This window comes from Asparagus officinalis, chromosome 7, assembly GCF_001876935.1.
Source record: "Asparagus officinalis chromosome 7, Aspof.V1, whole genome shotgun sequence".
In the NCBI taxonomy this organism is placed as follows: Eukaryota; Viridiplantae; Streptophyta; class Magnoliopsida; order Asparagales; family Asparagaceae; genus Asparagus; species Asparagus officinalis.
In genome coordinates, this window is record NC_033800.1 from 91,669,133 (window position 1) to 91,683,534 (window position 14,402).

Consider the following 14,402-nt stretch of genomic DNA (forward strand, 5'->3'; position numbering starts at 1 on the left):
CTGTTTACCGCTCTTGACGAGAAATTCCTGGAGAATTTTTACATTCTTAAGGATAACCCGGTCATGTAACTCAGTATGATGTTAGACCCAGTATCGCGAAGGAAGCTGGGGGTGGATGGTTCATATAACGGGAAGTTCCTAGAGAATATTATTCCTAATATTCTTAAGGATAACCTAACAATGTGGCCGAATATAATTGGATTTAGATTCACCAAAGAGCTGGGGGTGGAATACCTCAATTCATTCCAATGGAAAGTTCCTGGAGAATACTACACATAGTAATTTAAGGAATAACCCAAAACCGATTAATTATTCAAGGTGAAAACCAATCATCAGAATAATTTATTCTTAATCATGATTAAGAACCTCCCACCGTGGCTATTTAATCATTTCCAAGATGATTAAAACCTTTCTACAGTGACTTTCGAAATACTCTTTCGTTGAGATGAGATTCAATGACTTCATCGGGTCAATTTTCCCTCACGAAACTCCCACGGAGTGATTGTGGAGTGCTTAATGATTCACGGTCCTCCACCACAAAATCCCTCACTGATCAAATTAATTGACGGTAGGTCCACCAAAATTCTTCACGATTGAATCCATTCAAACCCCCACTGTGCCTAAGCCTTTAACACTCCCACTGTTGAAGTCCTGACACGACATCCAAAATTTCAATCAGCTGATCCATAGCGATTATCAAACCCCCACCAAAAACTCCCACCAGGTGTTGTGTACAAGTTAACATTCCCATCGTTATTTGTACCTCGCTCCCACTTCTTATTTGGTCAAACCTTTAAACAGTTAGGACCAAAACCAAAATCCTCTATCGATTCCTTCCATGAACGAGAGGTCCACAAATTGAATGGTCAAACCTTTAAACAGTTATGATCGTCTCAAATTCCCATTTGGTCAAACCTTTAAACAATTAGGACCAAAACCAAAATCCCCTCTTGATTCCTTCCATGAACGAGAGGTCCACAAATTGAACGGTCAAACCTTTAAACAGTTATGATCGTCTCAAATTCCCATTTGGTCAAACCTTTAAACAGTTAGGACCAAAACCAAAATCCCCTCTCGATTCCTTCCATGAACGAGAGGTCTACAAATTGAACGTTCAAACCTTTAAACAGTTAGGATCATCTCACTGCCTATTTGGTCAAACCTTTAACCAGTTAGGACCAAAGCCAAAATCCCCTCTCGATTTCTTCAATGAACGAGAGGTCCATAAATCGAGTGATCAAACCTTCCTACAGTTAGGATCACCTTGAAACTCCCACTTGGTCAAACCTTACTACAGTTAGGACCACAGCCAAAATCTCCTTTCGATTCATTTTGCGAACGAAAGGTCCAGCTTTGAATTGAATAATCAAACCTTATGACAGTTAGGATTATTCAAACCAATCCAGATTCTCTAAGTGGAGATCCCACTTCGAGTTTCCTTTGCACTAGGAGAGAATATAAAATTCTTCCTCTCCGATTTTGGGTTTATCTCTACCAACAAAAAAGAGACCACGGAGATAGAATATAAAATTCTTCCTCTCTATCATCGGGTTTATCTCTACCAACAAAAAAGAGATCACGAAGATAGAATATAAAATTCTTCCTCTCTATCATCGGGTTTATCTCTACCAACAAAAAAGAGACCACGGAGATATAATATAAAATTCTTCCTCTCCATCATCGGGTTCATCTCTACCAACAAAAAAGAGACCAGGAGATATAATATAAAATTCTTCCTCTCTATCATTGGGTTCATCTCTACCAACAAAGGGGAGACTATGAGATAGAATATAAAATTCTTTCTCTCCAGTGTCAGGTTCATCTTTCCACCAAAAAGACGTAACCTATCAACATTTCCAAATCCATGTTTGATGCATGAGGGACTCTATCTCGATCCCTTATTAGAGATAAGCCTACGCCTAATACGCGTTGCTGGGTGGTCCGTTCCCGTGAAAACGAACAAGTCTATGTATTCAACATCATAGCACCAAGTCTAAGAGAGTTTATTCTCTTAGCATAACGTTACATGCAGAACGGACTTAAACAATCTGCATGCTAGCCCAATTCAAACGGTAGTCGGTAAAGGCTCATTAAACCCTTTAATGGCTGAGGGTTTGCCAAAAATCCTATAAATGCGATAATCACTGACGCACCAGCTTTATTAGTTGGTCTCGTGACTTGAGTATCTGACAAACTTAGGATAAAATTCATATCTGCAGATGAACCGACCTGAACAATTGGTCCTGCAGCCTCAACACTCAAGACCGCTATGCTCTAACGTTTTAAGAGTTTAAGGGTCAAGCGATAAACGCAGCACCGGAAGAATTTTAGCTATTCTACAAAGCACTAAGTAGACTAAAAGATAAAGAAGTCAAGAGTTGAAGCCATTCATAGGTCCTTCTACACGATCTCCTCAACTAAGTACTGAAGGGATTGCAAGTAAGACTCATCTTATCCAAAGTGTCCCAGACTCCTCTATAAAAGAATAAGTCTGAGATACTTTGGAGGGGGTATCTGTAGGCGTATAAAAATACCTATAGATATAAATATCCCTATCTAAGTTAGAGGAAATCATCCAAAGCCAAAAGAAGTAAAGGAACATGTGAAACAACATAATATCCCTATCTAAGTTAGAGGAAATCATCCAAAGCCAAAAGAAGTAAAGGAACATGTGAAACAACATAGAAGAACAATATGAACACCCACGATAAGAAACACTGACGCGCATTTGCGCGATAGTGGAAGGTGTTGTGAACACAAACAGAGTGATATGGGAATTTGTAGATCTCTTCGATATCTTTCCAACGCATCTTGAATCACCTCATTCCGACATCGAACGAGGAAGTTAGAGCCAAAATACCCGAGAGGTCGCAAACTACATCGAAGGTGCGCGGCAGTGTACACTGCCGCGGAAAAAGCGCGATAGTACAAGGTGACGCGCAAATAAATAGAGTGAAGCGCCAATGATAAGTTGTAGAACTCTTCGATAGCTTTCCAACGCATCTTGGATCACCTAATTCCGACATCGGACGAGGAAGTTAGAGCCAAAATACCCGAGAGGTCGCAAACTGCATTGAAGGTGCGCGACAGTGTACACTGCCGCGGCAATAGCGCGACAGTACAAGGTGACGCGCAAATAAATAGAGTGAAGCGCCAATGGGAAGTTGTAGAGCTCTTCGATAGCTTTCTAATGCATCTTGGATCACCTCATTCCGACATCGGACGAGGAAGTTAGAGCTAAAATACCCGAGAGGTCGTAAACTGCATCGGAGGTGCGCGGCAGTGTATACTGCCGCGGTAATATATTGCACATTTAAACCATGATATGATCCAAATATGAAGAAGCTCAAAATACAAAAGTTGTATATCTCTTCGTCAGCTTTCCAACGCATCTTGGATCACCTCATTCCGACATCAGACGAGGAAGTTAGAGCCAAAATACTCGAGAGGTGCACGGCAGTGGTAACTGCCACGACAATGCGCGACACCACGTACTGTCGCGGCCACTGGGAAGCTGAACACGTCATTTTTAACAGTTTTCTCGAGTTTTGTGTGGCCCACATGGTCTATTAACTGCTGGGGGTTACTTATAAACGTGGGGGAAGCAGTTACAAGCGAAAATCATGCCCACTACCCACAAAAATCGTGACATTTAAGGAGTAAAAAGTTGTGGGATGGCGGTTACAAAAAAGGAGGGGGGAACCACTCCTTTGACCGGGCCACCTATGGCTGCCGCGCCTAAGAGTGATCAATTATTTTCTCCAGTTATCATCCAAGAAGACTATAAATACCCTCCTAGGGCCATCATTGATAGGAGAACAGATTGGAGAGAGCAATTAAGACAGAGAGACTTGAGCTTTTTGTGAATTGGAGCAAGAGAGAGAGTCTTCCTTCTTCACAAACATCCTCAAGAAGCTTTTGGCCATTCCTAGAGATCTAAGCTCTGACTTGATCTTTAGAAGAGTGAACATCTTACATCGATAAGATATTCGCTTTAAATTCTTACTTCGATAAACGAAGAAAGAATCTCCAAAACCTTCACGATTCAATCACAATCTGTGAATCGGTGGTCCACGAGTCAAAGCACTCCCGGCACAGGCAAAGTCCCATAAAACAGGAATCGATAAACGATTTTTGTGTTATTTTCTAGAAAGTTATAATTTTTCTTTTGTTGTGTAAAAGAGGTCTTATAAAAAGACTATTTTCTTTTGAATTTATTGTAATCGATCGAAGATATAATGAATTCCACAATGAAACCAACTTTCGACGAAAACAATACTATGCTTTTATACTTTTTTTTTATTTTTCTATTATCTTATATGAGAATGTTCATCTTAAAAACTATTGTAAGAAATTGAACCGCCATTTTTATCTACTCATAATTCCTAAATTAAATACGGATATATGGATATAATCATGTGACCAGAGAGATTCAAGTATTAAAAAAATTAGAGCTAAAATATTATATAGTTATATCAAATATCTGAGAGAGAGAGAGAGAGAGAGAGAGAGAGAGAGAGAGAGAAAACAGCTTCTGATTGTTCAGCACTGCGAACTGAGAAAAAAATTGGGCTATGCTTTGTAATTCCCTTCGCAGCCACTTCTAGCCGCCCCCAAAGCAGCCGAACAAAGCCTGGAACTAAAGAGATACTACTACCGTCCAACTAAAATCATTGAGGACCAATTAAAACCCCAGAAAAACTGAAAGAGGAATACTATTACCGGGTGGTACGCGGACCAATCGTGTTTATTCGTACCCAAAATATTACCTCGCACACGGGGACTCATAGCAGGATCCGCACGCAGCATCTCCCCACTATGGGACCCACGTCCGCTTTTGTTGGTCTCGTGGCAAACAGATTCCGTCTCCCGACTACATGTTCCAAGTATATATGTCTTGCCCTTTATTTATATTTTTACTGAGCATGTTGATAATGTCATTTAATTTTTGTAATGAATAGGGGGAAGATACTGGAAGAAGAGTTTTTTTTTTTTTTTTGGGGGGGGGGGGGGGGGAATCCTGTAGCAGTATTTTACCCAGCGTTCTTGTATCGGTGGTTAACGATTGAAGCTTTTCGTTCCACATATATCGAAAATACAAAGTCATACATATCACATGACAACGACCACGTAATGTCACGCAGCTAGCCTCGTTCCACTCGGCATCCGTCATTCAACCATCTGGATCGATCAGACATCAGGCTTAATAGCCTTGCTGTATCCGGTTTGACCGTCGTAGTACTTGGACCACAGCATAACCCCTCCATACTTGCCCGAGCTCTCAGAAGAGGAAGCACCTGAGAAGTGAGATCTCCGGCGGGTATAAATCCACTCCTGCTGCATCAGGTGCGCGGCAAAACCAGGAATATGCTGGGTCGCTTTAATGGCCGTTGTCCATTGTTTCCAAGCATCGTCAGAGTTGGTCCACCTGACCGAAGAGTACTGACAAGGCGGGTTATTGTAAAACTGAACCCAGACGTTATCAAAGAGCCCCGTGTCGAGCGCTCTTCCGAACCAAGCATCGGGGGTACGGGCACTGCGGTGCTGCTGTCAAGTACACTTCTTACCCTTTCGCTGTACGCCGAGAGTACGTCGCAAGATCATCGTAATGATCGGGGCTCCCGCCCTCAATGTCGAAATCCACGCCGTCCAGTACTGCATCTCCTAATGGTCTTGATGAAGACTGGCTCCGAGGTAGTTTGTTCCAAATGTATTGGGCTACCTTCTTGGCGTCATCCTTGGAAGTGATAACGTAAGATCCGGCACCACCTCCAATCGAGAGGATCACCTTCACACCTGTTACGCACGCAAAGAGACAACTCTGTTACTTCAGAATAGCGGGTCTGTGAATACACACATTTTGCATATCTGACCCAATAATGTGAAAAGTGAATCTAAGTGGACACTCTAGCTCCCACCCTAAGGACGCGGTCTAAAATCACATCATTCCTTTTTTTTTTGCGATCCGCTCCGTTGAATTGATACTTACCGTTTTAAACAAAACATCAATTTTTGGGTGAACCCGTCATGTTTTGAAATTATCGATAGTAAAATTTACAAGTTTGATGAATAGAACTTTTTAAACAGTCAACGAAGGGTCAAAACACGACAAGTTCACCCTAAAATTGGTTGTGTTGGGTTAAAAATGTGAGGATAAGTTAACGGAGCGGATCGTAAAAAAAATTATGGAATGATGTGATTTTAGGCGCGTTAGTTGGAGCTAGAGTGTCACCTTAGATTCCACTTTCCTAAAATAATAATAATAATAATAATAATAATAATAATATAATAATATATAATAATAATAATAATAATAATAAAATTAATAGATAATAATAATATATATAATAATAATAGTAGTATGTAGTAATAAAATTAATAATATAATTAATATAATAATAATTAGTATAGTAGTAATAAAATATATAATAATAATAATAATAATATATAATAATAAATTACTAATAGTAGTATAGTAGTAATAAAACTTATTAATAATAATATATTTCACCACCGTTCCATTTCAAAAAAAAAAAAATTAACAAGTATATAATCTGAAAATATAGCCAGTAGCATAAATATCATGTACCTTTAGATGGAGATGTTTAATGGTTTCAATGAGGACCACGCAGCCACCGCGACGGAAGGTAGGATGCAGTGGCTGGAGGTTGAGCCTGTGGATATTTGGCCATTGCTCCCTAATAATATAATAATAATAATAATAATAATAATAATAATAATAATAAATAATAATAATAATAATAATAATAAAATTAATACATAATTAATAATTATAATAATAATAATAATAGTAGTAGTAGTAATAAATAATTAAATAATAATAATAATAATAATAATAGTATAGTAGTAATAAATAATAATAATAATAATAATAATAATAATAATATTAATAATAGAGATAGTAGTAGTAATAAATTAATAATAATAATAATATTTACACGTTCTTTTCAAAAAAAAAAAAAATTACACGTATATAATCTGACAATACTAGCAGTAGCATCTAAATATCTGTAACCTTTAGACTGGCAAGATTTAATGTCTTCACTGAGACCAGCGCAGCCACCGGAGGAAGGATCGCAGTGGCCTGCGAGGTTGAGCTGTGGATTTTGGCCATTGCCGAAGACACAAAGGAAGGCTACGTTCACAAAGCCGTAGTCTCCAGTTGCACAAGTTTCAGCTAGAGTACCTTCATTCCCATTTTGTCCCCAGTATACTGCAATCTTGCCAGCATTGGAGAAAGCAAATACAGAAACTAGGAAGAGGAGAGGAGCCCAAAATTTCACTGAAGAAGCCATTTTTAGATCCTTTATCTGTTGTTTGTTCCTGAGCATCATCGTATTGTATGGTTCCTTATATGGAGAATTCATGTTCAGATTGTTCCGCATAAGCGTGCCTTTGTGGTAATGCTGCAGCCATTGTTGGAATTGGGATTAATTATACGTTTTTAAGTGTTAATTAATTAATTAGGAATGCATTGGAGATACTGGTAGCGTACGCTATTAACTTTTGCAAGTCGATTGTATTTTATTAGTGTTTCGGATGAATGGATTACCTTACCAATAATTGGATGATTAGCCGGTCTAATCTTTCTGTCTTGTTTAATTTGCTGACAAATTTAGTTTAAACTTAGTGAAATTTTCAACTTGTTACCCGTTCTCTTTCACTCCTTAGACAAGTCAATACTTAGGTGCTTGTTGTTAGTGTTCTCATAGAAACCAGCTATAAAATGGGTCACTCTACCCAAACTGTATTTGGTTTACAATTTATACATAAACCATCTTTAAAAGGTTTTTGACTATAATCAACCACTTAGGCTAACTTTTCAGTTAAATTTTTTAGATAATTGATCCTAACTAACCTTCATTATGTATCACCTCTCTAACGCCCTTAGTATTTGGTAACTAATTATCACAACAGAATTGAAAATTTTGATTTAAAAGTGAGTCTGAGTGGTTTGTTACAACAAAAAACCATTTAAAGATGATTATATATAAATTGACTATCAAAAGTGGTTCCTGTAGAGTAAACCTACTTTTAAAATGTTTTTTATGAAGAAAAAACTATTTGTTATTGCTTCTATAGTCTGTACTAGCTAGTTGTATTCTATTTTGAATAATGTTGACTACAATGGCACTAGGGGCACACCCCTAACCACAACTCCAACCACATCTCCTCTCACATTTGCTACAGTGCACCGGGCCCCACATGAGATTTTAAAAATTTAAAATCCCATGTGGGGCCTGGTGCACTGTAACAAATAAGAGAAGGAGTGTGATTGGAGTTGTGGTTGGGGGTGTGCCTCTATCAATTTCCTTTTTTTTCCATAGTTTTTCTATAGAGTTTTTCTATCGTGTGTCCTTAGGGCACGTGTTAAGGAGCAATAAATGCTCCTTACCATATCCACTTCTTGGTTTTTAGGAAATAAACGAACAGGCCCTAAGGGCAATCGTAATACTAGTTTTCACATGTGATGCACAGGACTTTGTATTAAAATGATCTTTTATTAGTTAATCGTATTATCTTTTCATTTCACTAGTTTCCACCAGTGCGATGCACAAGACATGGTATTAAAATGATCTTTTATTAATAAGGGCAATCGTAATTGAGTCATAAATATTAAATAGTTAAAAGATTTCAACTTATTTAGACATAAAAGCATAGGAAAATGAAAGAATGAATAGAGAAAGAAATAAAATAATTGCTATGAGAAAAATATATATATATATATATAATATATTATATTATATATAGTTATTATATATAAATATATATATTCATTATATATATATTATATATATTATTATATACTATATATACATATATATGTAAATTGAATATATATATAGGAAAATGTTTTCCCAAGTGCTACTTAGATTCCCACCTAAGGATGCGCTTAAAAATCACATCATTCCATATTTTTTTTTGCGATCCGCTCGTTGATTGATTACACGTTCTTAATCTAACATACCAAATTTTTTAGGGTGAACCCATTCGTGTTTTGACCCTTCATCCCACTCACCGCAATTTTAACGGTTTCGAAAAATAGACTTTTTACACGACTCAGATGAAGGCGTCAGAACAAACGATGGGTTTTCACCCCAAAATTGATGTGTGTTTGGGTTTAAGAACATTGGTGAAGATCAAATTCGAATGCGAGGTGGAGTTCGCAAAAAAAAGAATGATGGTGATTTTAGGGGGCCGCGTTCTTAAGTGAGAATTCTTAAATGGTGTCACCTTAGGAAAACATTATATATATATATATATATATATACACACACACATACATATATGTATATGTATATGTATATGTATATGTATATGTATATGTATATGTATATATATATACATATATGTATATGTATGGGAGAAGTGTTCCTAAGGTGACGTCTTAGATAATCATCTAAGGACGCGGTCTAAAATTACATGATTGAGCTACATTATGGATAATCCGCTCCATTGAACTTGATCTACATATTCTAAAACCCTAACACACCAAGTTTGGATGAACCCGTTGTCGTTTGACCCTTCATCCACTCGTATCAATTTTAACGATTTTGAATAAATAGAACTTTTCACATGGCTCAACGAAGGGTCAAACGATGATAGGTTCACCCCAATCTTGGTGTGTTGGAGTTTTAGAATATGTAGATCAAGTTCAACGGAGCGGATCATCTATAATGTAGCTCAATCATATGATTTTAGACCGTGTCCTTAGATGATTATCTAAGGTGTCACCTTAGAAATAATTTATATATATATATATATGCACACACACACACTATGTGTGTGTGTGTATACATACATACATATATGTATGTATGCATGTTAATAATCACCTCTAATAGTTAATTTCCTCCAAATTCGCCCACCAATCCTCTTCAATAGGATGGTGGGCCCACACAAAACTATTGCGTTAACGATTACATCTGATAGTCAATTCTTCGACTACTATAAAAAATACTTCATCAAGTAGTGACCTACCATGCAATGAGCCCCTACTCTCACTCGATCAAGATAGCGATCTACCCTGCGATGATTCACTATCTGATCTATTCCGAACGTTCTATCTTCTTAGAACGATCGAAGATAGTGGCCTACCACGTGATGTGTCGCTATTCTGATCACAGTCGTTATACTTCCACATCACTAAATAATATGATTATCTCCACACCGTCATTCTTGCAAATGACGTTGTTTGTTGATGGTGGCCTACCAAGAGATGTACCTTATCAACCCCCTTATTCTCGAATAGCGACCTACCAAGCGATGAGTTGTCATTCAAATCGTTATTGCATTAACAATATCATCACCCTTTGTCGATCATTCCTGTAAGTGATCTCTTCTTGAAATAGCAGGCCTACCATGCGATGAGCCTTTCTTTCAAACTCTGAACAACACAGCCAAGTCTGATTACAACTTAACCGCTATATTTATGCTCATTTCTTTAATCCAACACCTTAAAATGGCTAAGGATAGAAAAAATCTTAGCATTAAGTCTAAGAGAAACTTTTTGACAACTCACCATACTAAGAGAAATGGTATGGCTAGCCTAATTCAGACGATAATTGGTAAAGATAAAATCAAACCTGTTGATGGCTGGGGGTTTGCTAAAATCCTAACTATTAATCGACAGAGCAAACAAAGAAAAAAAAATTCACAAAGCATCAATAGCGAAAAACTTAATAAAGAAAATGAATTTATTGACAATAAAGATTCTTCATTACAAAAGTAGTTATTGATGCAAAAACAAATCAGCTCAGAGGCTTCTCAACCAATCTTCTATCTCCTTGACGCTTCTGGCATGCTCCTTTTCAACCTCGCTAAGGATTTGTCGGCGAATTCTTCTTTGGTAAGAAAGATGGTGTCGGCTACATGAATGCCTACAACTTTTAGAGCTCTGTCCTTATCCTCAAGCTCGGCGAAGACCTGTTGCTGTTAAATCTCAAACTCCTCCAACTCTATCAGGACTTGTACACGATCCTGCTCTTTGTTCGCCAAGTATACTTGTGCCTCCGCTATGATGCGCTTCATCTTGGATATGGATTGAGCTAAGTCTGCCAAGATGAAGTTAGCCTTCCACTATTCTTCCGTGATCTGTTCGCCCTATGTGGTAGCTCACTCCATCTCCTCCTTCAGTCAATTTTCTTAGGCTAAGGCCTCCTCCAAGAGGCGTTCCCTCTCTTTTAAGGCTGCTTGAACCCTTTCAGAAGCCAGACTACCAATGTTAGAATTATCGGAGCGGCGAGCGAGCAATACCTAGATATCTTTCTCCATGAGCGAAAGACGGGTTTGGTATGGAGCTGCATTCACACCAACAAGCCTAGTCAAATTGTCTACATACATCTGTAAAATTGGTTTACAATCATCAAAGGAGTAGCCTTCATCCAACACCATCCTGACGCTATCCTGAAGAAAAGACTGGAAACTCTTGATAGTTCAATCTACAGCCATTTTCCACATGCATGCTCCTAGAGTTCCATCAAAGAACTTAAGGCGTTAGATAAAAACATCTTGAAGCTCAATAGCATATTGAGTTCTATCAAGCCTGAATATCCAGAGCTTTTGACAAGAAAGTCAAACACAAATCTTTCAAGGAAGGAGATTTGGTCCTTGCTGTAGGATGACCGATGATACTTAATTCCAAGAAAAAAAATTCCAACCCAAGTGAGATGGACCATTCATAGTAGAGACGGTCTATTCGAATAAAATGTATCGCCTTGTTAAACCAAATTGCGATAAGATCATGATGCCTATCAACGATAAATTCTTGAAGAAGTACTACCCGTAGGCTTCTTATATACCAGCCACTTCACTGCCAAAGTTCAAGCATAACGGGTACGATAGTGATACATGACCTTAACAATTTCGAGGAACGTAATCGCCAGTATTGTTAAAGCTGTTAGAACTCTTTCAACCCCCACGAGGTCAACTAATGTGACAACTACATTCCTTACTGCCCTCCAAATTCCCCCACTAATCCTCTTCAACTAGATGATTGGTCCACAAAACTATCATGTTAACAATAACGTCTGATAGTTAATTTCCCCTGATAGTTAACTCTTCAACTATTATAAAAAAGTACTTCGTCAAGTGGTGGCCTACTATGCAATAAGCCCCTATTTGTCACTCGATCAAGATAGCAATCTACCATGCGATGATTCACTATCTGATCTATTCTGAACGTTTTATCTTCTTAGAACGATCGAAGATAGGGGCCTACCATGCGATGTGCCGCTATTCTGATCACAGTCGTTATACTTCCACATCACTAACTGACTTGATTATCTCCACACCGTCATTCTTGCAAATGATGTTATTTGTTGATGGTGGCCTACCAAGCGATGTGTCTTATCAACCCCCTTATTCTCGAATGGCGACCTACAAAGCGGTGAGTCACCATTCAAATTTGAGATCGTTATTGCATTAACGATATCATCACCCTCCGTTGGTCACTCTTGTAAGTGATCACTTACTAAAATAGCGAGCCTACCACGCAATGAGCCTCGCTTTCAAAATCCGAACAACATAGCCAAGTCTGATTACAACTTAACCGCTATAATTACGCTCATTTCTTTAATCTAATGCCTTAAAATGGCTAAGGATAGAAAAAAAAAATCTTAACATTAAGTCTAAGAGAAACTTTTTGATAACTCACCATACTGAGGAAAATAGTATGGCTAGCCCAATTCAAATGATAATTGGTAAAAACAAAATCAAATCCGTTGATAGCTGGGGGTTTGCTAAAATCCTAACTATTAATCGACAGAGCAAACAAAGCAAAAATTCACAAAGCATCAATAGTGAAAAACTTAATAAAGATAATGAATTTATTGAAAATAAAGGGTCTTTATTACAAAAGTAGTTATTGATGTAAAAACAAATCAGCTCAGAGGTGTTAGCCCTTACATTTTGATGATGTTTTACAATCACCATTATCGGTATTAATTACTTATTGAGTGATAATACAGTTAATATACATATCAAGCATGTTAGTACCACAAATAGAGGATTGGATGGAATATGCGCTACAACGATAGTTAATATACATATCAAGCATGTTAGTACCACAAATAGAGGATTGGATGGAATATGCGCTACAACGATGATATCCAAAGGAGGAGGAGGCATAGTGATGAAGCAACGTTCATTCAAGAATACCAAATGCAATAAGAAGGTTCCTCCAACTCAAGCTATATCAAAACTCAAGAATTATATTCTCGTGAGGATATTAGCTAGTTTTTATTTTCTCTCTAGTGCTAGAATATAAGCAAAGAGTTATCGATTTCACTTGAAGCTATTGGGATATCACACACACGTTTTTATATTTATATTTTTGAGCGTATTTTACAAAATACTATTTTTTACAAGTATGAGGACCTATTTACAAAATTCCTTTTCCAAACAATTTGTTTTTAGTATTAAAATCATTTTACAAAGTTTCACAATTTTTAGAAGTCAAATGAATATCTTACAAATATTTTAAGTGAGTCATAAATCAGTTTTTTGAATGTATCAGTCCGCGGTCGACCGCCACGGTCGACCGCGCCTGAGTTCATTCATCAGTGGGCAGTAGAAACATTCACGGTTGACCGCCGTGGTCGACCGTGAGCTTAAAATTTCTAACGGTCGACCGCCGCGGTCGACCAAAAAAGTCTCTGGACTTTACTGAGTTTCTGGACTGTCTCGCGGTCGACCGCGAAAAAGTTACGGTCGACCACCGCTTAGGTTTAACGGTCATCTGGTATAGTTTTTCAATGCCGATTTCACACGATCTTAGCGCAGATTTGTTTCCAGGTTTTGGGGGATTGGGTATGGGTTTCAAACAGCTATGGTTTTCTATAAAAACCTATTCTCTTCTTCTTCCTCATTGTCCCAGCTCTTTCAAAATACTTCAGAGAACGTTTTTACAGAGCTCAATTTTCAAACCTGCTTTCTTTCTGAGTTTTTGTGTATCACATCCCAGCTTCAGTGTGATCTTCTCTTTGTCATAGGGACATTGTAAAGAGAGAGTTTTTACACAAATTTCTACTATTTTGAAAGCTTGATCTTGTAGAGATCAATTGTGTGGGAGTGTGATCTAGTGAGATCAACTGTGTAGTGTGAGATCGTGAGGGGATCGCTGTGTAGAAGAAGTTCCGGCTTCCAAACCGGGTTGTGTAGTGGATTTCTCCTCGAGAGTGGGGAGCGGGGACGAAGGTCAGCGGACCGAACCTCGTTAACACATCGCACGTCACAGGATAACGATTCTTAACTCTATCTCCTCTATATTGATTACTTTTGGATATTGTGTTTTGCTTGTCTTATTTTTATTGCACAATTATAGCCTTGTGACCCTAATCACCCTCCCTCTAGGATCCAACAATTGGTATCAGAGCTTGGTC

At 37.9% G+C, this 14,402-nt stretch overlaps 1 pseudogene; it reads right to left on the bottom strand.

Annotated features, from left to right (window-relative positions):
• On the bottom strand, window positions 5,191–7,316 carry LOC109849855 (annotated as a pseudogene).